Below are 19,331 nucleotides of genomic sequence, written 5' to 3'. Positions count from 1 at the left end.
GGGAGGGGAGCGTCGGGAGGTGGGAAGGAAGAAACGTTATTACCGTATAAGGGTATCGGGGCGATCGCGACACGGGAATCAATCGGAACAACGACACACTCGGCGGCGCAACCGCGATACCACCGGCGTGATTTACTGTACTCGTTAAGGGCAACTCGCGGGAGAGACCCGCCGCGACGTTTTCACTCGATTAAAGTTCTCCCGGTAGCCCGCCGCCGCTCTCGTCTCAGTTCTCAGGCCGAGTAATTGCATACGCAGGCCAGACTCGAGTCTCTCTCTCTCTCTCTCTCTCTTTCCCTCCCTCTCTTTCGCGTCGTCGAAGGTCTGCGGTTCACGGCGGTGCATTGCACGGGCGCGCTGCATACGTACGTGCAGTGAATGGCATTGAGGGGTCTCTATCTATAGAGACTAGATTAGAGTGCGTTAGCCTCGCGTCTCGCGCGGACTCGACGGTAGGTATATACCCCCCCCCCTCTCTCTCTCTCTCTCTTTCTCCCCCCTCTCCCCTTCGATCTCTCGCTTTATGTACACGCATCGCTAGTACTGCTATATTTATAACGGGGCGGGTGAGTACGAACGGCGGCTCCGTAACGGCACGGCCGGCTATCGTCGCCGAGATAATTGGCGGATCTATGAGCTCTATCTAAATTTGATAATTGATGCCGGCCGTGACGCGCCCCTCGCGCGCGCACTCCGCGTGGATTCTCGATTCTTCATGGACTCTCTCGTCGCTGATCGAGGTCGCATCGATCGAGACGAAGGCGTTCCACCGCGACTCGTGTGCTGCGAACGTGAAAACAATTTTACACACTGATGGAAAATTACAGTTACTTTCAGCGCCAATCATACTTTATAACAGTAGCGGTATGTATGTAAGATTATTATCGCCGATACTGCAGTAACGTTTATTAGAGAAAGATGTTAACCGAGTTACCGATTGAATAAACGACCTCCACGTCACCGCTGCTCTCGCAACAACGTCGCTTTGTTCACTCGGTTGAGACCTTAGCGCGTGAGACATTTTTATTCGCAAGCGTAAAACAGTGAGAAAATTGACCAGTCCCAGTTGATTATTCTCCTTACGGGCGGAGAAGTAATCGACCGCGACCGGTCGATCTTCTTACGGACTTATGGTTACGATGAAAGAAAAATGTGTCACGTGCAAAGGCCTTTACCTGTAAAACTTGACTTCTTATCTCTCGTTCTTTTTCGCTCCCCCGACTCCTTCATTGCTCTCTTTATCTTTCAACTTTTGGAAGATCCAATTTTAGCGCGAGCGATACGGTGTGCCACCGTGCAAAGTTACATTACCTTCGTGCGAGAGATCGCGAGCCGCTTCCAGACAATTCGGCGCGCTTGCCAAATATTTCCCCGTCTAAGCTAAGGCAAACGTTGCGCGCGCTGATGATGTAAATGTAAGAGCTGCAACGCGTGACAATGCCAGCGGGTCGCGTGCAATAATACTATAAATCTCGTCGTGAAAGTGCGGTTAGTTTGTGCTCGCGAAATATTTGGCGGACGCACACATCGTCCGACCGCGATGATGCGGTAAGGCTGTGCGCGCACAGCGTTCTGCTAAGACCGTGTCGTAAACTACAGTTACATGCGCCGCGATTTACGGTCGCACGCATGCTGCAACTATCTTGCGGTTTATCGCGCCGCAATTTACACTTTCCGCGTCGTGTTATTATAATCAAATAGCGTAATCGTAGGTGGCGGTGGGTAAAGTCCGGCGATTTAACGGTATCGCGCTATAAACCCTTTCCCGGTCTCGTCTCCGTAATGCATCACCGGCGAGCGTATCATCGGGACGCCGAGAGAGATGTCCTCTCGCGAACTTCGCTTAACATTTGACCGTCTCGCGAATTACCGCCACGTACGCGCAAATGTGCACATCCGCGCCGGTGCGAACGGTACGCGCAATACCTCGGGACGCGTATCGTTCCCCGCGATAACTCGCGGAGCGTAGGTTTATCTGAATTTCGTAATTTATCGCGCGCGCATTGATGCACGTTATGTACGGGCAGAACCTCGGACCTTCTTAGACGCTCGTATATCTCGAAACGAGGACAACCGGTGGTGGTCGCGCGCCGGTGGGCTTAAAACAGAAAGACGCACGAACGTTTTTGAATTTAAAATCCGGTTACATTGTATTAATTGATCTCAAGGGCGAAACGGAGGGATATTGGAAATCTCATGAGAGCGGTTGTATACTCTCTCTCTCTTTCTCCCTCTCTCAAGTGAATCTCAAGTGAAAACGTCACTGATCGAATCGGTAAAATAATATATTGTACCGATAACTATACTGATAATTATATTGATAATTACACTAATAATATTTAGCGTAGTCCGTGTGGTATCAAACTCAAGAGTAGAGATCTCGGATTCGAGTACCGTCAGAGTGAACGTGTTTTTCTAATGTGATCTAAATTGAAGCAATTAAAAATGCTTTAGATGAAATCATTGACAACACCGTAAGAATGATTAAACCTTTGAGTACTGAATTATTTTCAGATTTTTATGCCCATGGGACGGATTTAATTTGTCGCTATATGGATTAATATGTAAAAGTAATACATTTTATGCCCAAGTAAGCAGATGACGAGTCTCACTCGTCAAATGTACCGAAAGGGTTAAGGCAACGAAAGAAGTAATAAATAATATCGTTTTCCCGGTGGAAACGGTCGTCACTACTGACGGACATTTCAGAGAAATTCTACTGACTTGCAGTTATATACTTTTAACTATGACCCTCAGTGACTACTGACTACTTCTATTGGTAATTCACTGATTGCACTTTAGAGAGTACGTGCGGCATATGTTGCCGTTATTACGCCACTTTCATGACTCCGCTGTACACACGCGTCTGGCTGGTTCGCGTCTTACGACGAGAAGAGGGGAAAAAGTGTCGTCGCGAATGACAATTAAGCGTTTACAGCTGCGAAAGCGGCGGCGTTTTGCCGATCGCTTTTTGACAGACCTCGAAGGCCGTGTGAACCGGTTCCAAAGCTAATTTTGCGTAACTCAGACGCTACCTGATTATTACAAATGTAATTACCGCGTCCACTATCGGCTCGGCGTAGATTTATCCTAGCGTTGTCGAAGACGGGTAATTGCGAGCGCGGGCAGGATACAGTTTATCGGCGTGTATCGCGTTAAATGTTACATAATTGTTAGCCGTCGGCGCGCTGAATTCCTTTTTTCTTTCCTTTTCCCTTCGAGAATCGCCGCTCGTCTCGTGAGGCAATCATCGACGACGACGACGACGACGAAGGATGTGAACGCGCGCCCGCGCCATAAACTCTGAATAACGATAACTAATTTCCTTCACGCCATATCCCACATCCTCCGCGATCGGAAGATACCCTTTTTAGCTCCATCATCGCGAGTGGGACAAGGACGCGAGACGTCGGGAGCGTGCATGGGAAAGATGTCGGGAGTGTTCATTTTCCTCGCCAATAAGACGGACGAGCCTGTCGTCGTGGTTAATTACCGCGGATTAACGCTTCCGCCGCGCAAGAGGCGCGCCGTGTCGCGTCCATGAGGAACGCCACCGATTTTTCCCCCGTTTCTCTTTCCTTTTTCGAGCACACGTACCGGATTAAATGTGGTCACGTATCTCATCCGTTCCAACAAGACCGTCTCGATACCTGGATTGGTCGCTCGTGTCGATCGCTTTTCGATCCTTCTTGCGTGAGCTACTTTTTGTTCTGCATTTCTGCCGTGCAAGCTACTGAAAACATACGGACGTGAAACCACTTTTAAGTCAACCCGTATATTACCCGTGATAAATTTAATTCATCTTAATTTGCATTCAAACGCTCGAAATAACGTTTCTAAATTGCCGCTGATTAATTTTGTTCTTCGTGCCAACTTTGCGAACCGTTTCTTTTTCTGTCACTCCTTACGTGGTGTAATTGCAAAATTATTTCAACACGTGACAGCTCCCTGCGTCATGAGGTCAAACGTGCTGTTAGAAATGCCTGGAGTTTCTAATCCGCGATTCGTGAACGTCGGTCTCAGTATGGGATTTCTGTTGATTATCGATTTCGACGTTGAAACTTTCTCGACGCGCGAACTTCGCTGCGACGCTTCTATTTCGTTCCATCTTATAATAGGTAACTTCCGTGGAAAAAGCGGACACGGTTGGAAAAATAATCAGCGCGCGCATTCGAGTAAATGTTTTTTTTTCTTTTTCCGTCCGGAAGATACCGACGCGTTTTAGACCGCGTGTCTTGTAAAGGGAGGGAAAAGGCGAGAGGGTGTTGTGCCAGACGCACTTTCCCATTCCCGTGGAAATTGCACGCGCTGCGGGGCCAACTAGGAATTCTTCGGTCGCCTTGAGGAGAATGTGCAATGACCTTGCGGGCGCGATATTCATTGGAGGAAGTCGCGAATAATCGCGCGGAATTTCAATCGCGGGATAGGCTAGACGACGGTGCGTTGAACTCCTCCGCCGTCTGCCGATAATCGGTGTCCGTTTGGCTTTAAACGACGCCCGGTGAAAGCCGATGCGGGAAGATTTCCCTCCGCGAAATGACGCCGGCCAGCGTCATCGACCTGATCACGTGTTTGCGCTTTCAAAGCTTCCTAATGCCACCGAGGAATCCGTCGTGGAGAACTCGCCTCGTTTCTAGTCGCCACGCGTGCGTGCGTGTGCGTGCGAAGCGAATTCCAGCGAGAGATGGTCATCTCGTGAGAATCGTCGATTGATTATTCGCGATCTTTTACGCTCTCTTTCTCCCTCTCTCTCTCTCTCTCTCTCTCGCGATTAATGTGAATAATTAGACACTGACTATCAATGACGTGAAATGTAATGCTGTCAATGAAATATGTCAATATACGTTGACAAGATGAATGTGTTAATTTAACATTATATTTATGTATTTTTTAACATATATTTATATTTTTATTTCTAACACATTCTCCATGCTAAAGTAACATTTCAGTGGGTCGCTTTGAACGCAAAATTTTTTACCGTGTACTATCCCTACATGGTTATTTATCTCGGTCTCCCGGTCTCGAATCTTCTCACGCCAGTCTTCCGATACCGAATCTGGATTATCTCCGTCGATCGCAGTGACATAAGGATTTTCGTCAACTTCGGACGATTGTGTGCGTCTTTCCTTCGTTTCTCTCGAACTTAGACGACGCGCCGCAGCGTCGTGAAGGGGGACGCGTCGTGATAAAACAACGTTTAGGGTGAACGATGATGAAAGCGTTGCGATAAAACGTCTCGCGAAAGTCACGATTTTCTCGGATAAACGTTGGCGCATGAAAAGAGCCAAAGCGACGCTAAAGATCCACCGAACGAAGCTGTCGTAGACAGCCGGCCGACGCATCTCGTGGGGCATGTTCGACGCGCTGCTCTCGCGGGGGTGGAACACGCCCCGTAATCAGGAACCGATCACTCGAGGAAATTGCCAACTGTGTTTGGGCACCTGAACGTGAATCTCGTTAGCCCACATTCTCCCGGATTTCGTTCCGGAGGGGTCCCAACCCTCCTAGAGAATTCCGTTTCAAGTGGACGACGAAGCGGTTCTCTCTCTCTCTTCGACTTCTTTCATCGGACAAAGGAAACCTGCCTCCCTATCGTTACCCGACGTTCTTCCAGGAAAAAAAAGACGGAAAAAGAACTCACCGATTATCGTGTCGTTCCGTCGTAGCGTTAAATCATGTTCCAATTTATATCGATCAGGCGAGCCGATGAGATATTCGAGGATCCCGAGAACACGAAAACGTGGCGGGCGTTTCGGGATTTATACGCGCGACGAGCTTCGTACGATTCCGGAGAAGAAATTTATCGTCGGACTTTCAGCGACTTAAAAAGCCGCGGTGTAATTTTTATCGGTGATTAAGAGCTACGTTCTCGCGAAATCAAGCGCGAAATAGCGCGAGCGCATTCCGTCGCGCCGTTTCGGCGACGAAAGTGCGAGGGGGACGAGAGGCGAGAGAGAGAGAGAGAGAGAGAGAGAGAAAGGGGAGAGGCATAACTCCTCTCGCGCGTTAATGGAAGCACGAAGTTGCTTCCCGGAGGATCGGCCGCGGCCCCACTCTGCGTGTCGTTCTTACTTATTCACGCGATAAGAATTTTTGACAGACGAGGGTTCCTCCTCGGCCACTGCTCGCTCGCACCCCGAAACAGCCTCGCTCGTATGCGCCGCCGCGCGCTCACGTGCGCGAATCCCACCGGAAATAAACACGCCGCGGGCAGTAACGCGTTTACATCGGAGGACTGACGCAACGCGGCAATTTGTTCGCTCTAAATTATAAATGACCCCCTGTATGATTTAGATTTCACCGTCTCGCGACGAGAAAGAGAGTGGAAATCGAAGAGGGGCGCGGCAACCTCGGAGCGGTATAATGTTTGCCGTCTTATTCCACGACGTGATTCCTTATTTCCATTTGTCCGCATTCCTTATTTACACGCAATCGTCGTATCGAGACGAGAGCCCGTGAAAAGTTTCGCACGGATTTCGCGAGTTTTTCCCCCGAAGATTCGCGACTTGGGCCGTCCGATCGCCGCGCGTCTCCTCCGGCGAATGGATTTTATCCGACGCTTGTTTCGTCGACGGTATTCGGCCGACGTAGCGAGCGAATTAAGCGTGCCGCCCCTAAATCGTGGAAGTGATTTCGTCCCCGTGTCATTCGGCTCTTTAAGGGTGCCGTTAATCACCCCCGCCCGCTAAAGGTTTGATGAAAATCTTATCTTAAACGAGTAATTAGGCAGTCTCGTGGGGTCCCGGCGAAGAGGGTCGGGAATTGCGTTTCCACGCCTCCTTTACATTATCGGGATGCACGCGATGCCTGGGCGCCGCGTCGTTATTTATAATTTTCCTCCTAATTTCGCGCGTTGCGAAGTGTCGCCGCAATTAGTACGGCCGACCGCCGTGCGCGAAATTACGCGACCAGACGGAGAGGGGGATGCCTCGCGTATTTACGCGCTTACGTCTGCTGTCGGCGAGAGCAGCCCGCGCTCTCCGCTCTCGTCACGCGATAAAATACTCGATCATTATGCACGAAAGAGCAGCCGTTACGCGCGTCCCACGGCCAATTATAGCTGAATCTTATCCCGAGCGCTCCGAGGCGAAATTTCTCAATTTTTCTCCGAGAAGTCGGGGCATGTAAAGTAACAAAGCGAAGGGGCGTGGCAATTGCCAAGATTAATCAAGTTCTCCCGTCAATATTAACCGACGTTTCGAATCGAATTTCACTCTCTTTCAGTTCCATTCTGCGGGATTCTCTAGAAGATGTAAGAATCTTTACACCCTCCGAGTAGGAAATAATTGGCGAGTATTTTAATGATCTTTAATCAACATTGTTAGATGCCGATACTGAATTGGTATTTCGTCGGTCTCTAATACGAGCCAAATATATACGATTATACGGATAAGAAGACGAAGGTAGTTCCCGATAGGAAAATAACGTGACGCAAGTTATGTAATCAGGGGTCGCGTTGATCGACTTAGCAAAGCTAACATGTGATATATTTTTAGCAAATCACTCGTCTCTCGTGTCGTGCGCGCGAGAGGAGCGGAAATGATCAAGGCGTATTATCTAAATCGGTTCCTTCCATAACGGTAACCAGGCGAACTGCCAGCAACGTGCGCCCGTCCGAAATGATTAACTTCGCATTCGAGTAGCCGGCCGGCAATTAGGACGATTGCTTCGCAGTCTGTGCTTACTGCGCGAGGCCCGGACCACAATTTCCTCGAAAGCCCTCGCTCGTGCCTACGAAGACGACCGCGTTTCTTGCCTCAGGGCCGGCGTGATTATTCGCGGAGAATCGCGCGAAAAGTCAAGATAAAAAGTGCGCGACAAATTTCAGAAATATCGGCCGATTACCGCGATCCGGTGTAATTAAAGCCGACTTTAAATTATCAATAATTCGCAGCGGAATTTATGGGAGGAATTCTACTTGTAGTTTTTATACGTGGAGGGAAATGATTTGCTGACATGACAAATTTTATGTTGTCGCAGCAAAATCTGCCAGTTATCATGTAGACGGCAAAGGATTTGTTAAGAGAACAAACTAGTAAATATAGAAAAATACTATTTTGTTCTAACAGCAAATTAACATGTCTTAAGGAAAAATTCATTTACTGTGTTCTCTACCTTGGTAACAAAACTGTTTCTAATTCTGATTCTGATTACGAATAATTCGCCAATTTGGTCGTACCGGGTAAATTTTGTTGCTGTCACGACGAATATGCAGCAGCAACAATGGTTTCGCTATAACAGCAAAATTATTTTTCTCCATGTATACGTCGCATATAAAATGAAGAAGATATTAAAATATTTATAAATATATAGATGTATATATATACGTGAAGAACTTACGCATGCATCTCTCTTTATACATAGAATTTCGATTCATCATCGAGTGCCATTCATTATCATCTTACGGGCAGAACTGTCCTGCGTTATGTCGGCATTATAAATTGTCAAGATGGGCTGGCGACGTGCGAGTGTTTCTATCGAAAAGGTAATATTATCTGGCTATTAAAACAGATAAGAAAGAACGTATGACAGAGAAGGGCCCTTGGAATGCGTTTATGCCACGTAATGAACGTCTCCTGTGCGACTAGCGTATCGATAATTCGACCGCCGGGATAATTTAGATAAACGAAGAACGTCGGGCTGCAGGATCAATGCATGAGCCTGGGTTCAGGTGCTCACTTTGAAGTCGCCTTAAGCCGGCCCTGCCAGGCTTCACTCTGAGAGACACTTAGGCTGGGCCTTCCATTTTCCCTTCCCAGTCGGCTGGCACATTAGGCTTACGAAGAGGAGTTTGAAGGACCTCGAGGATGATACTCGTCCTCCTCATAGTTTTCGGCCGAACACGCGTCACGTCGTGGCGGAGACGACGCCTGGGTACCGTTACTGCGAACTTTGTTAATATTACATCTTCAACGACCGGAATCAGTGTCGGAATTCGCGACGTGAATTTGCACGTGTCTTCTTTCCTCGATATTACTTACATGCTTTATTATTCATTACTTGTACTCGGACGTTTCTTTTTTCTTCTATACCGCAACGAATTTATCGGAGCGGGTTCAATTGAAAACCGAGGTAGGGAGGACGAAGAGCAGATTCACCGTTGAAACAACAGCTGTCTGTTGGAGACGGAGATGCCGCTGGGCTTGCGTGAGCTCCCTCACAATCTTGTTAACGTGAAAACAATCTCGCGTAGCTAAGCCGTTTAACGTAACTATACTGGAACTGAGATCGTGACGATCGCAACTTCGCTAATCGTTCTACACGCAGGGTCGAGTGTACAAACCACGATGGCACGACCCAGGCAGCGGAGTGACGTCAGAGGACGTTGTATAGACGTCATATTGACGTTAGAGACGTCATATTGTCGTCGATATAACGATCGTCTTCTGACGTCACTGTGCTACTTGCGGAGGATCATTACAGGCGTTCACGATATATTTACACGTAATCAGCCATTTGATGTTGATCCGACTACCTTTCATGAATACATTCGCTTCTATTTTTAGCATTTATTTATTTATTACTTTTTCCACTGAAACACTGCCATCCGAATTTTGACGAACAAAGCGGCGAACGGTGCTGTTGTCATATCCGTCGTGATAATGACGAGGCAGTAAATCTCCTTAAGGGGGAACAAAGGACGGGATGCTAAAACAAAGTACTCGACGACGATAGAAACGGCCGATGACAAGCGCCTCCTGCCGCGCTGAGCTTCGCATAACTGCGCGAGCGACGCAGCGCGATAAATTTCCAGAGGGGCTCCCGCTCTCCGCGAGGAGCCAGCCACCCCTTCGAAGGACGTGCAGCGGGGGTGAAACAACCCCGTGTCTCTCGCATCAGCGTCCTGTGGATTCGACCTTTAGCACTGTCGGACCAGACGCACGAGATGTACATGGCAAGAACCCAGCCTCTTAACTTCTTCGGCGACGCGTGGCTGATTTATACGGACTCTCTGGAAGAGCTATCTCTCTCTTTCTCTCTTCTACATTACAGCTGTACGCCCGCGATATGGCTGTACAGGATGTACCAAAAGAGCAGCGCGGTTTAACGCGACGGGATTGGCTCTGCGCGATCGAGTCTCCTTGCGTCCTACTTCGCGGGCTCAAAATGGCAGATATAATTCGACACGGTTCCCGGATACTTCGATACTGCTGCATCGGAAAGCAGGAGAAAGAAGGAGGGTGAGAGCGCTTCGGTAGTAGTAAAATCGCAGTAAACATCGCGGTAAAATCGCTACATAGCGAGCCGAAATTTATGTGCTAATATATCAGCCGTCGAGGATGACGCCCGAGCCTGGAGGGCCTAATTAGCGCACGTACTGACAATCCCGCACTAAATTCTAAATCGATTAGCCGTCTAGTAATGCTCGAAAATCACGTTCCTCCGCCGTCGGGTCGAAGGGGTACAAATCATTTCACGTAAGTGCAGTAATTCCGGCGCGAGCTGTGGGCGTCTCGTGCGTCGGTACGTTTTGAGGCGGCCTGTGTGCGTGAGTACGTGCGCGCGTGCGTGTCCGCGAGAGAGAGAGAGAGAGAGAGAGAGAGCATGTTGGCCGTATAGTGAAGCGGAACGGGTATAGTGGGACGGCGTGATATATAGTCGTGTCTGGTACCGCTGAACGTCGTTGCAATCTCCTTTAGTGGAAGGGACAGAGATTTTTATGGATAGCCACACACGGTTAGGGTGGCTCGCCTTGGGCGAGAATCTGTCGTATGAATTTACGTTGATCGTTGTTTTAGTGCGTCTCTGTAAGAGAGAAAGAGAGAGAGAGAGAGGGTCGCCCTCGGAGAGAAGAACGCGAGAGGCTAGTTTTAATTTCTTGCTCCCCCTCCTCCCGGTGCGAGCGTGTATATCAGTCAGCACGGTATGTAATCGGGTGAAACGGCGGCGGGGATTTATAGCGTGCGCGCCTGCTTCAAGTCCTCCGCCGATGTACGCGCTTTTGTAGCAATTTATTAGCGATAAGTCAGAGCCGCCGCCCATTATCGCCGATCGATAGAACGTTACGCGGGCGAGGATGAGCCACGGCCGGGTGTGGGTATTGTTTTCCCATAACTCGAAGATCCGCCTTGCGTCACGGCCGCAGAGAGATAGAGAGAGAGAGAGAGAGAGAGCAGGACCGCGAGTGCCCTTGAATATCGTCGAGTTTTCACGTTTCGAGGTTTTTCATTTTCCGTGTGTCGCAACAGGCCACAGAAAGATGAAGGGGGAAAAGAGGAGGGAAAAGGGAGAGGGAGCAAGCGAGCAAACGTTCTTCTCTCGTCCAGAGATTAATTTCGATTCTACAATTAAAACGCGGGCGGCGGCGAGGGCGGATCTCTTTGTGAATGCCGTCCCGTTTTTGTCCTCAAACGGAACTTGGGTTCGTTCTCCCCTCGCTCTCGCAGATCAGTGGGTCCGCAACCGTGCGATACTTCGGATATTAAAATCGAAATAATAGCATCTCTACTTCACCCTCGAATTTGGATCATCCGCTACCTCGTTAACGGTCGTCTCGTTAACAAGTGTTTACGCGATGCTTACCCGAGCAAGAGGATCCATTGAAGTTTCATCGTTTTATTAATTAGCCTGAGAGCTTCAAAGCGATCGGACAGCGAAAAAGGAAAATCCGACGCTGCTGTGCGGAGCTCGCGCCGGAATTATCACAATGTTGCACGTTGATTCCGCGTTTCGCGAATTATGTCGCGACGTGAACTGTGAAATGAATTATTTCATTCGTTATACATTCAAGACTCCGAGACAACCGAGACTCGACGGTTCTACAGTTAAAATATTTTGTATTTGTATTAGAATCGGTTCTCGTTGATTTTTGTGTTGAAATTTTCACATACCCATGTAACGGAATCCGCGCGTTAATTTAACAAATTATGATCACGTTATCTCAATATTTTGAGTCGATGTGCAACATGTGTAAGTCTTAAAATAACACATTTTATACTTCAGTGTCGATTAATTAATTTTGCGTTAATTTCTTATATAATTATATTATTTTTTAACATTTAGTTTGTGTTAAATCAACAAAAATTTGTGTGGGCCGTTTGAGACACGTGAAATATGTTGAATTCAGCACAACATTTTTTACTATGTATTGTTCCAACAGCTTCACCGGAGAAGCGCGTTTAACTCGCCGTGAAATTTATGAGTTTATATTCGAGCGATTTGTAATTCGAGAGATTCAAGTATGATTTATATACGCAAGCCAAGCTGCAACTGATAATCTCGGCCAAGTCCCGCGTACACCGGTGGCATTGAATGGCTCTATTGTAATCCGAAACCCCACGTCTCTCTGACTGCGATACGTCCGAGATGACTATCGATTGCAGGTAGGCAACGCGGAAGCAACGACACGTGCGTGCGTGTGTCGGCGACGCGCTCGCGCGCGGCTTTGGATTTGATTTTGATTCATGCCGAAATTTCGATCCGAGTGGGAGTCAACGCACGCGAAAAAAAGAAGAGTTTTCTCATCCGGCACCGGTCTCCTGCTTTAATTCCGCCTATAATCCGCGAGGGGAACCCGTCTGCCGACGGTTANTTTTTTTTTTTTTTTTTTTTTTTTTGACAACTCGCGCCCGTTTATTGATTCTCCCGCGATATGCACGCGGGAACTTTTCACCAACGCACGACGCGTGTGTGCCATTCTTATCGGCTTCGAACAAAGAGCTCCGACTGAAAGCTACCATGTCTCCCTTTTAACTTATCGGCAGTGGTATTATCACAATGGAACGTCTCGTCGGGCGACAGACTACCAAAATCAGATCGGAGATCCGCTTTTTGTTAAGAAGAGCAGTTCGACTTTTTATTTTACGACCTCCACGTTTATCCCCCCCCTCCCCTTTTTTTTCTCTAAATGCACGTTATGTCATCTTACATATAATTTTGGGATCTTCCGAAACGTGAACTTGAGAAGCCTTTGTTTCGTGTGCTTTATGAAACGTGGCGCTTTACGAATCTCTTCACGCGAATATTCGACCAGCGGAGAGTTCCGCGCTCGCCAAGCGTCGAAAAACGCTCGCTACAGATTTCGATCGGCATCATAATTTTGTTCGCCGCGCTAAAACAGATCCGCGTGGAACACGCGATGCACCCTGTACACCGCCGTACCAGCGCCAGCGAGCAAATCCACCCCACGTGGTAAATAATTAATGCATCGGGGGTGAATACGTGACATGGCTGCATCACAAATCTGATAACGTCGGGCAACGAGAGACAACAAGATGAAATGCTGAAAATAAAAATAGTCGCGTTTTCTCGTTTCGGCTTTTTTTTCCTTTTTCCATTTTCGCAAATTATTCAATACTTCGCAGTCGCCTACGAGGTTGCAATCTCGCGCGTTTAGAACGTTGTCCGCGCGCATTATCACGATCAGATTCGTCTTTCTTCCTCTTTTACTGCAATTACGCGTAATCGGCCACTCGCGGGAATAGAGAATAAGCGGCTTAACGCGGATCGAAAAGATTATCAGGAAAAATCTTGTAAAGCTTTAAGTAGTTGCGGTTTTAATCGTTTTTTTTTTTAACCTTGTATTTCTCCGCCGTCAGTCTGCATAATATCATACGGCGATGTCAGAAACGCGTTTATAGACTGCCCCGTCATAACTTTTCGTCGTAATTGCAAACGATGCAAAATAATCAGTTGTTTTTTTCATTTACACCTCACATATTCATTGACTCGCGAAAATTGCACTTCCTCTTTGCTCCAAAGTGTGTGTCCTTCCTCATTTTGAGTGTAAATGCACACAGAGAAAATAATTTTGCTGTAACAGCAAATTTATTCCGGCAAAATTCTTTTCTCCGCGCAATAAGGCGGTCCGATTGAAAGGAATTGATCCCGCGATAAAAATTCAACTAGCCGTGATCCCGCGTTATTACCTTGAGGCCTTTTCGTAATGAATATATCGCAGTGTGTGCGATATCCGGAATATCGAGGACCATCTTGAGCGTCCCCACAGCAACGATTCGAGAGGAAAGGCAATTTCTCTCGCGAGTGGGGCTCCGATAAAATTCTAGGAGCGCCACGAGGCGTGTGTCGTATCAATTGTCAATAATATTAGGGACCACAATTTCACTCAGGAAGTTCCGTCGGGCTGTTGTTCGGCCGATATCTGTCCGGTCCCCCTTCTGTTTTCCCCGTGATGGCGACCTTCCCTTACTTCAAAGGGGAAAGCGGAGTCAGCCGGAGAAAGGAAAAGCAAGGAGAACCCGGAGAGTGTCCGGATAGCGCCATCGATTATTTTCACGCGAGAAGGAGCACGGGTCGGGGAGGGGAGGGTCTCTTTGTTCGGATCTCCTTTCCCCGAATGCCAGTGGGTCACTTGCATCGACAAAGACGCCGCTACGATTCCCCGGAGGGTGTACAGGGGTGAAAGGTGGAGGATATGAGGAAGGGGACAGGGAAGTTTCGAAGAAAAGTCGTATTATCGGTATTACTCTAATAGCGAGCGTTCGCATAGATTCCACGTTAGAAAGAGACAGAGAACGCGCGTTGGGCTTCAGTTATCGGAAATAGCCGTTCGTCGGCATCGAGTCAGCAAAAATATCCGACTCTCGCGAGCTCGATCGTCGATAGTTTCGTCGCAATTTCCCCGGCATATCTCGGTGTGATAAATGGACGTTAGAATCGCTTAGACGGACGAAGAAGGCGTTAGTAGACGATTAGTCGCGGAGCGGGACGTGAAAGAAGCTATTATCGTCGCGGAACTCCTGGCAACGGGGTTTCGGAGAGACGCCATTGATTATTTTCACGCTAGAAGGAACACCCCGACGAGGAGGATCTCTTTGTTCGGGCCGTCTTTCCGGAACGGCAGTGGGTCACTTGCATGGAGAACGCGCCACGGTAGTCGGTAGACCCTCTCGTTGAGGGAACGGAAAGAAGAACGGAACGAGAGAAACTTTCAACGAAAAGTTGTTATCGCTCCGCACCCTTCCACATCGGGGAATCCTTCCCGAATCCTTTGTTCCGTCTGTAATACATGGACAGTCCCGCTAAGTAATCCCTTTGTCCCTGATCCCTGACTTCCTATTTTCCATTTAACTTTTCTGAGCCTCCGGATCAACTTTCGTCATCTCGGGCCGGGAATTACGGCGCTGCTAATTTCGCGCGATTAAACCGCCGAAACGCCACGTTTCTTTGCGGGCTCTCGCGAGTTTGCGAGAGCCTCGCGATTTTGAAAGCGCAGAAACTGCGGATATAGATGCGCTCCTTTCGTGTTTCTTCCAGCCTTGTCTCACCTGGCTCATAAATACGCATATCGTAGGCCATCCGGTTATCCGAAACCCGGTGCTTTTGAAGAAAGTGAGAGTGCTCGTCTCATAGGCTCGTATTCGCGTTAACTGCGGCTGCAATGAACGCATCCGCTCCTCGACGAATTTACGACGTTGCTGCCGGGTTTCGTGAGTTAATCGTCTATGTTGGCCGGATGAAGTTTCCTGCGAAAGCGAGAGGACGGGAGGAGATTCGCGAATGAAGTTGTGCCTATTCACGAAGCGTCGAAGTGATTCGGGAAGTTCTTATCGGCCGGAAGAGGGAGGACGTTCTGACAGGAACAACATTTTCGACAATGTATCGCAACTTGGTTGAATCGCCCGTAGTTTCCTACTTGGACGCTTGTGAAGTTCATCAACTGTCCACTTGCGATCGCCTATTTTCCTTATTCCCTTTCAGTGAGGTAATCTCTCGTATATATCAGAGCAGGTCTTTCGGAAAATGATTCGGGGATTGTACAAACTCCTCCTTTACATTAAAGTTAAATCTACACCGTCATAAAATAAGATGGAATCACGAGGAGTGCCTCTCTCGCGCGCGAGCGCGTGCGTATCTCTCTTCTCGCTTCTTTCGTAAGTAATTACTTCTCTTTCTGCTTCAGGATGGAAGCGGAAGTAGGCGAAGTTCGATCGTAACGAATTTTACGCTCGCCTATATACCGTCTTTTATCGTCCCCGGTCCTATGGCCGAGTCCGCGCTGATGTTAAGGCTCTAAATAAGGGCGTCCTTAGGAGTCCTAAAAAATCCCCAGTGGTACCTTTCTTTCTGCATCCCCTATGCCTTCTCTCCCTCTCTCCCCTTTTCTTTTTTTTACTCCCTCTGTCTCCCAGAAGATCGTCTCCTCGGCACAATGTACATAAAATGAAGTCAAGCGGTTTTAGCACCGAATACCGTCTCCTCTCTTCTCCTCGCTTTACCTTCGGAGAGGTAAAGTTGAATTCACAATCTTCCCGGTCGATCGGAATTGTTTTCAGCTTCTAATTTAGTCCACGAGAGTGTTGAGTCAATAAAATATTTCCTATTGCTCTCTCTCTCCTCTCTCTCTCTTTCTCTCTCTCTCTCTCTCTCTCTCTCTCTTCCTGTTTCTTATTTGTTTCTTAACTCGAGTCGAAATTTTATTTCTATATTTGTGTTGCAAACTCTGTTGAGTCTGAAGCATCATCAGTGCTCTAATACTCTATAGGCCATTGTTCTATCTTGATGCTACAAATGTTTATTTGCTGGCGTTTCTCAATGTTGATGCTTGAAGTATTTTATTCAAGAATTGTGGCATTAAATTAACAAGTGATATTATGACATTAAGCCAATAGCCTGTAGAATGTTTAATTTCGACGAAGCTTGTAGGATTAATGCACGGAGAAAAGGAATTAGCTATCCATGTAATACAACTGAAATTTAGTTATCAGACCTAATCTTTAGCTGTGGGAGGTAATACAGAAAATTACCTAAATTAATTAAATTTCAACTGTATTATACAGACAGCTAATTTTTACCCGTACGAGTTAATTTTTTTGCTGTGGAAGCTACTTTTTTCCGTACGCGAAAGCAAAATTATATCATATAAATTTCCGTCGTGCATAAAGCAGTCGCTGAACTGACGTATTTAACCGATTTCTTTAATTTCGCTCTTATCGGGCCGTCTTTCCCAAGACTCTAACAATATTGCTCGATAAAAAGTTCGGCTGAGAAATAAGAGGGAAGATATGGCCGAACTTTCCGCCCTTACAGTCTCACTAGCATCCGTTCTTTATTATTTTGCACGGTACGGCAACGGTGAGGTCGATTTTTCCATTTATTTGTATCGTCCCACATTATTGAATTCCGATAATCCGCGCCGCCGCCGGCGTAAGTCCCTTTACGGTACACCACGATTTACGATCCATTCCCGTCATTTTCCGGCACTCTTCCTTTCCCTCGATTTTCAGACAAGCTCGTCGGAATTATCAGGGTTCGCTAACCTTTCGTCGTTGTTGTTACCGTGTTCATTGAACCTACTCCGAAGTAACCTTCCTGAACTTTGAATGCCGAAAATACGTTAAAATCGACGGACCGTGGACGAAGGAGAGGAGAGCGCTGTGGCGAACTGCATTACAGTATGAAAGACGAAGTTAAAATTCAAGATTCAGGATGGAAAAAAATACGATCGTGACGCTAACCAGCGATTATTACGCTGCCAATGATTACCAATGATTACCAATCGAACTGGCGATTACTAATCGTGACTAATCGGCCGCGTGTTTCGCGCTAGCGCCGCCTTCGCTCGTCTTACATAATGAACCTCTCACGTCGAAGGATATCTATGTGGCGTGTTCGGATTCCTCGAACACACACCATCATCTCGGAGATATTTCTACTCTCGGAGGCTTTTTATTCCAGAGGTGTTTCGCGCTCGCTCTCATGCACGAGACGTTCGACGTGGCCTTGCACGGCACACCGATTCACGGGTCGCAATAAAATTGCAGGAAGTGTATTGTGTGTCGTGGTATCAACAGTGTGCAAGGCCGCCGCGCCCTTTAATCGAAGTCGTAAAAACGGAGTCTTGGAGTGTTTCTCGCCGATCGCGCACTCGGGATCGTGTGCGCCGAACGCGCCGTACGCGAACGACTCGACTACTCTCTCTCTCTCTCTCTCTCTCTCGCGACGTACCAATTCAATTTATTTCTTCGACATCGGCGTCGGATCCTCACGACGAGATGGATGGACGGATAAATGGATGTACGTGGTCCGTTCGATTCTCCCGAGCATCCGCGGATGCGTCAAGGACTCCCGCTTCGCCTCTCGAGTCCTCCTCTCGCACACGTTGGTCCGACTAGTCTCGATATTTTTCTCCTTTTTCCCTCTTGTCTCTTCGCTTTCGTTCATTCCCTCGTACGTGCATCTCCTCCCCTCTCACCGGCACCGTGCGTGCGATCGTGTCCCTCTTGAGCGGCCGCTCCAGGTACTTCAAGACCTCTCGACAGTCTGGAAACATACTTTCATCTTCGAGGAATCTTTCGGACCGACGAAACGTCACGTATCGGCGGACAACGACGTATCGAGGACCTTGGCATTGGCCGTGGAGAGAAAAAAATCAATGTCGCGGCGATACGAGAAATTTATCTCGATCCCTGACAGTGTCGGTGCTTGGATGAAGAAATAAGTAGGAAATGCCGAGTAACTGATCATTTAGTTGCCGTGAGGCAATCGTTATTACGTTCCGCCCAAGTGGTCGCGTTTTCAACCAGTCGCAAGGGCGATTCGATAATTAGAATAACGCAACCGCGTCCGTTCGGATTCAAGTTTCCGTTTTGTTGGCCTCTTCTGTCTCGTCGTTTCTCATTCTGTTCCCTCGTCGCCGTTGTAACGTCGGGTCGGAAGGAACCTGTTATTTACGGCGGTTATAAACGTCCACCGACCGTTTTTCTCCGCCAAGTTTTCACCCGTCGCCGCCTTCCTTCGCGACGTCCTCTTTCTCGGCCTCTTCGACGGCCCTCGCGCAGCGTCTTTCAATTTTCTTCTCCATTGCAGTTTTGCATTGCGGTCCACCGGCGCGACGCCGCTCTCGCGCTTCTTCCTCTCCGCGGCTCGTTATTAAAACCTCGCTTTGCACGCTACATTCGTCCGCCTTCCCTCCCGTCCAGCTCACCTCTTACTTTCGCCTTGAACTTTACCGGACTTTTCCTCGTTACCTCTCTCCCCGACGCAAGCTTTCGGAAGCACCTTGTTCCGCTTCTGGTTGGCCCTTTCCCTCCCGCCGCTTGTGAGAACCTTCACAACTCGCGCGCTCACCGAAACTTCCATTCGGGCTTCTACGCTCCGCGTTCCGCCCTTTAGCGTCTTCATCCAGGTAAAGCACGCCTTACCGTTGCGTTCTTTTTCCATCCGGCCGGCTCGTTGCGAAAATCTTTACGACGGAGCTGCGGAGTTGCCGTAGCTACTGCCGCCGTCGCTTTCGCAGTTTATCCGCTATCGAGACCCGCGCCACTGCATTCCTCGGATTTTCCAACCTCGCCACCGTCTCCGTCGCCGGTCCTCTCTCGCAAACCGCAGTATTGACGCTCGCGAATTTGCCCCCTCCCCCCCCCCCCCCC

At 48.3% G+C, this 19,331-nt stretch overlaps 1 protein-coding gene across 1 annotated transcript in view; it reads left to right on the top strand.

Moving 5' to 3' along the window:
• LOC106744892 (headcase protein) overlaps positions 1 to 19,331 on the top strand; it is a 158,123-nt gene that overhangs the window by 134,589 nt on the left and 4,203 nt on the right. The gene's annotated exons all lie outside the window — the stretch shown is intronic.

Source organism: Dinoponera quadriceps, unplaced genomic scaffold (assembly GCF_001313825.1).
Source record: "Dinoponera quadriceps isolate SergipeBrazil2010 unplaced genomic scaffold, ASM131382v1 scaffold1308, whole genome shotgun sequence".
Lineage (NCBI taxonomy): Eukaryota > Metazoa > Arthropoda > Insecta > Hymenoptera > Formicidae > Dinoponera > Dinoponera quadriceps.
Note: the sequence above shows the minus strand (reverse complement) of the source record. Positions and strands in the feature narration are given on the sequence as shown.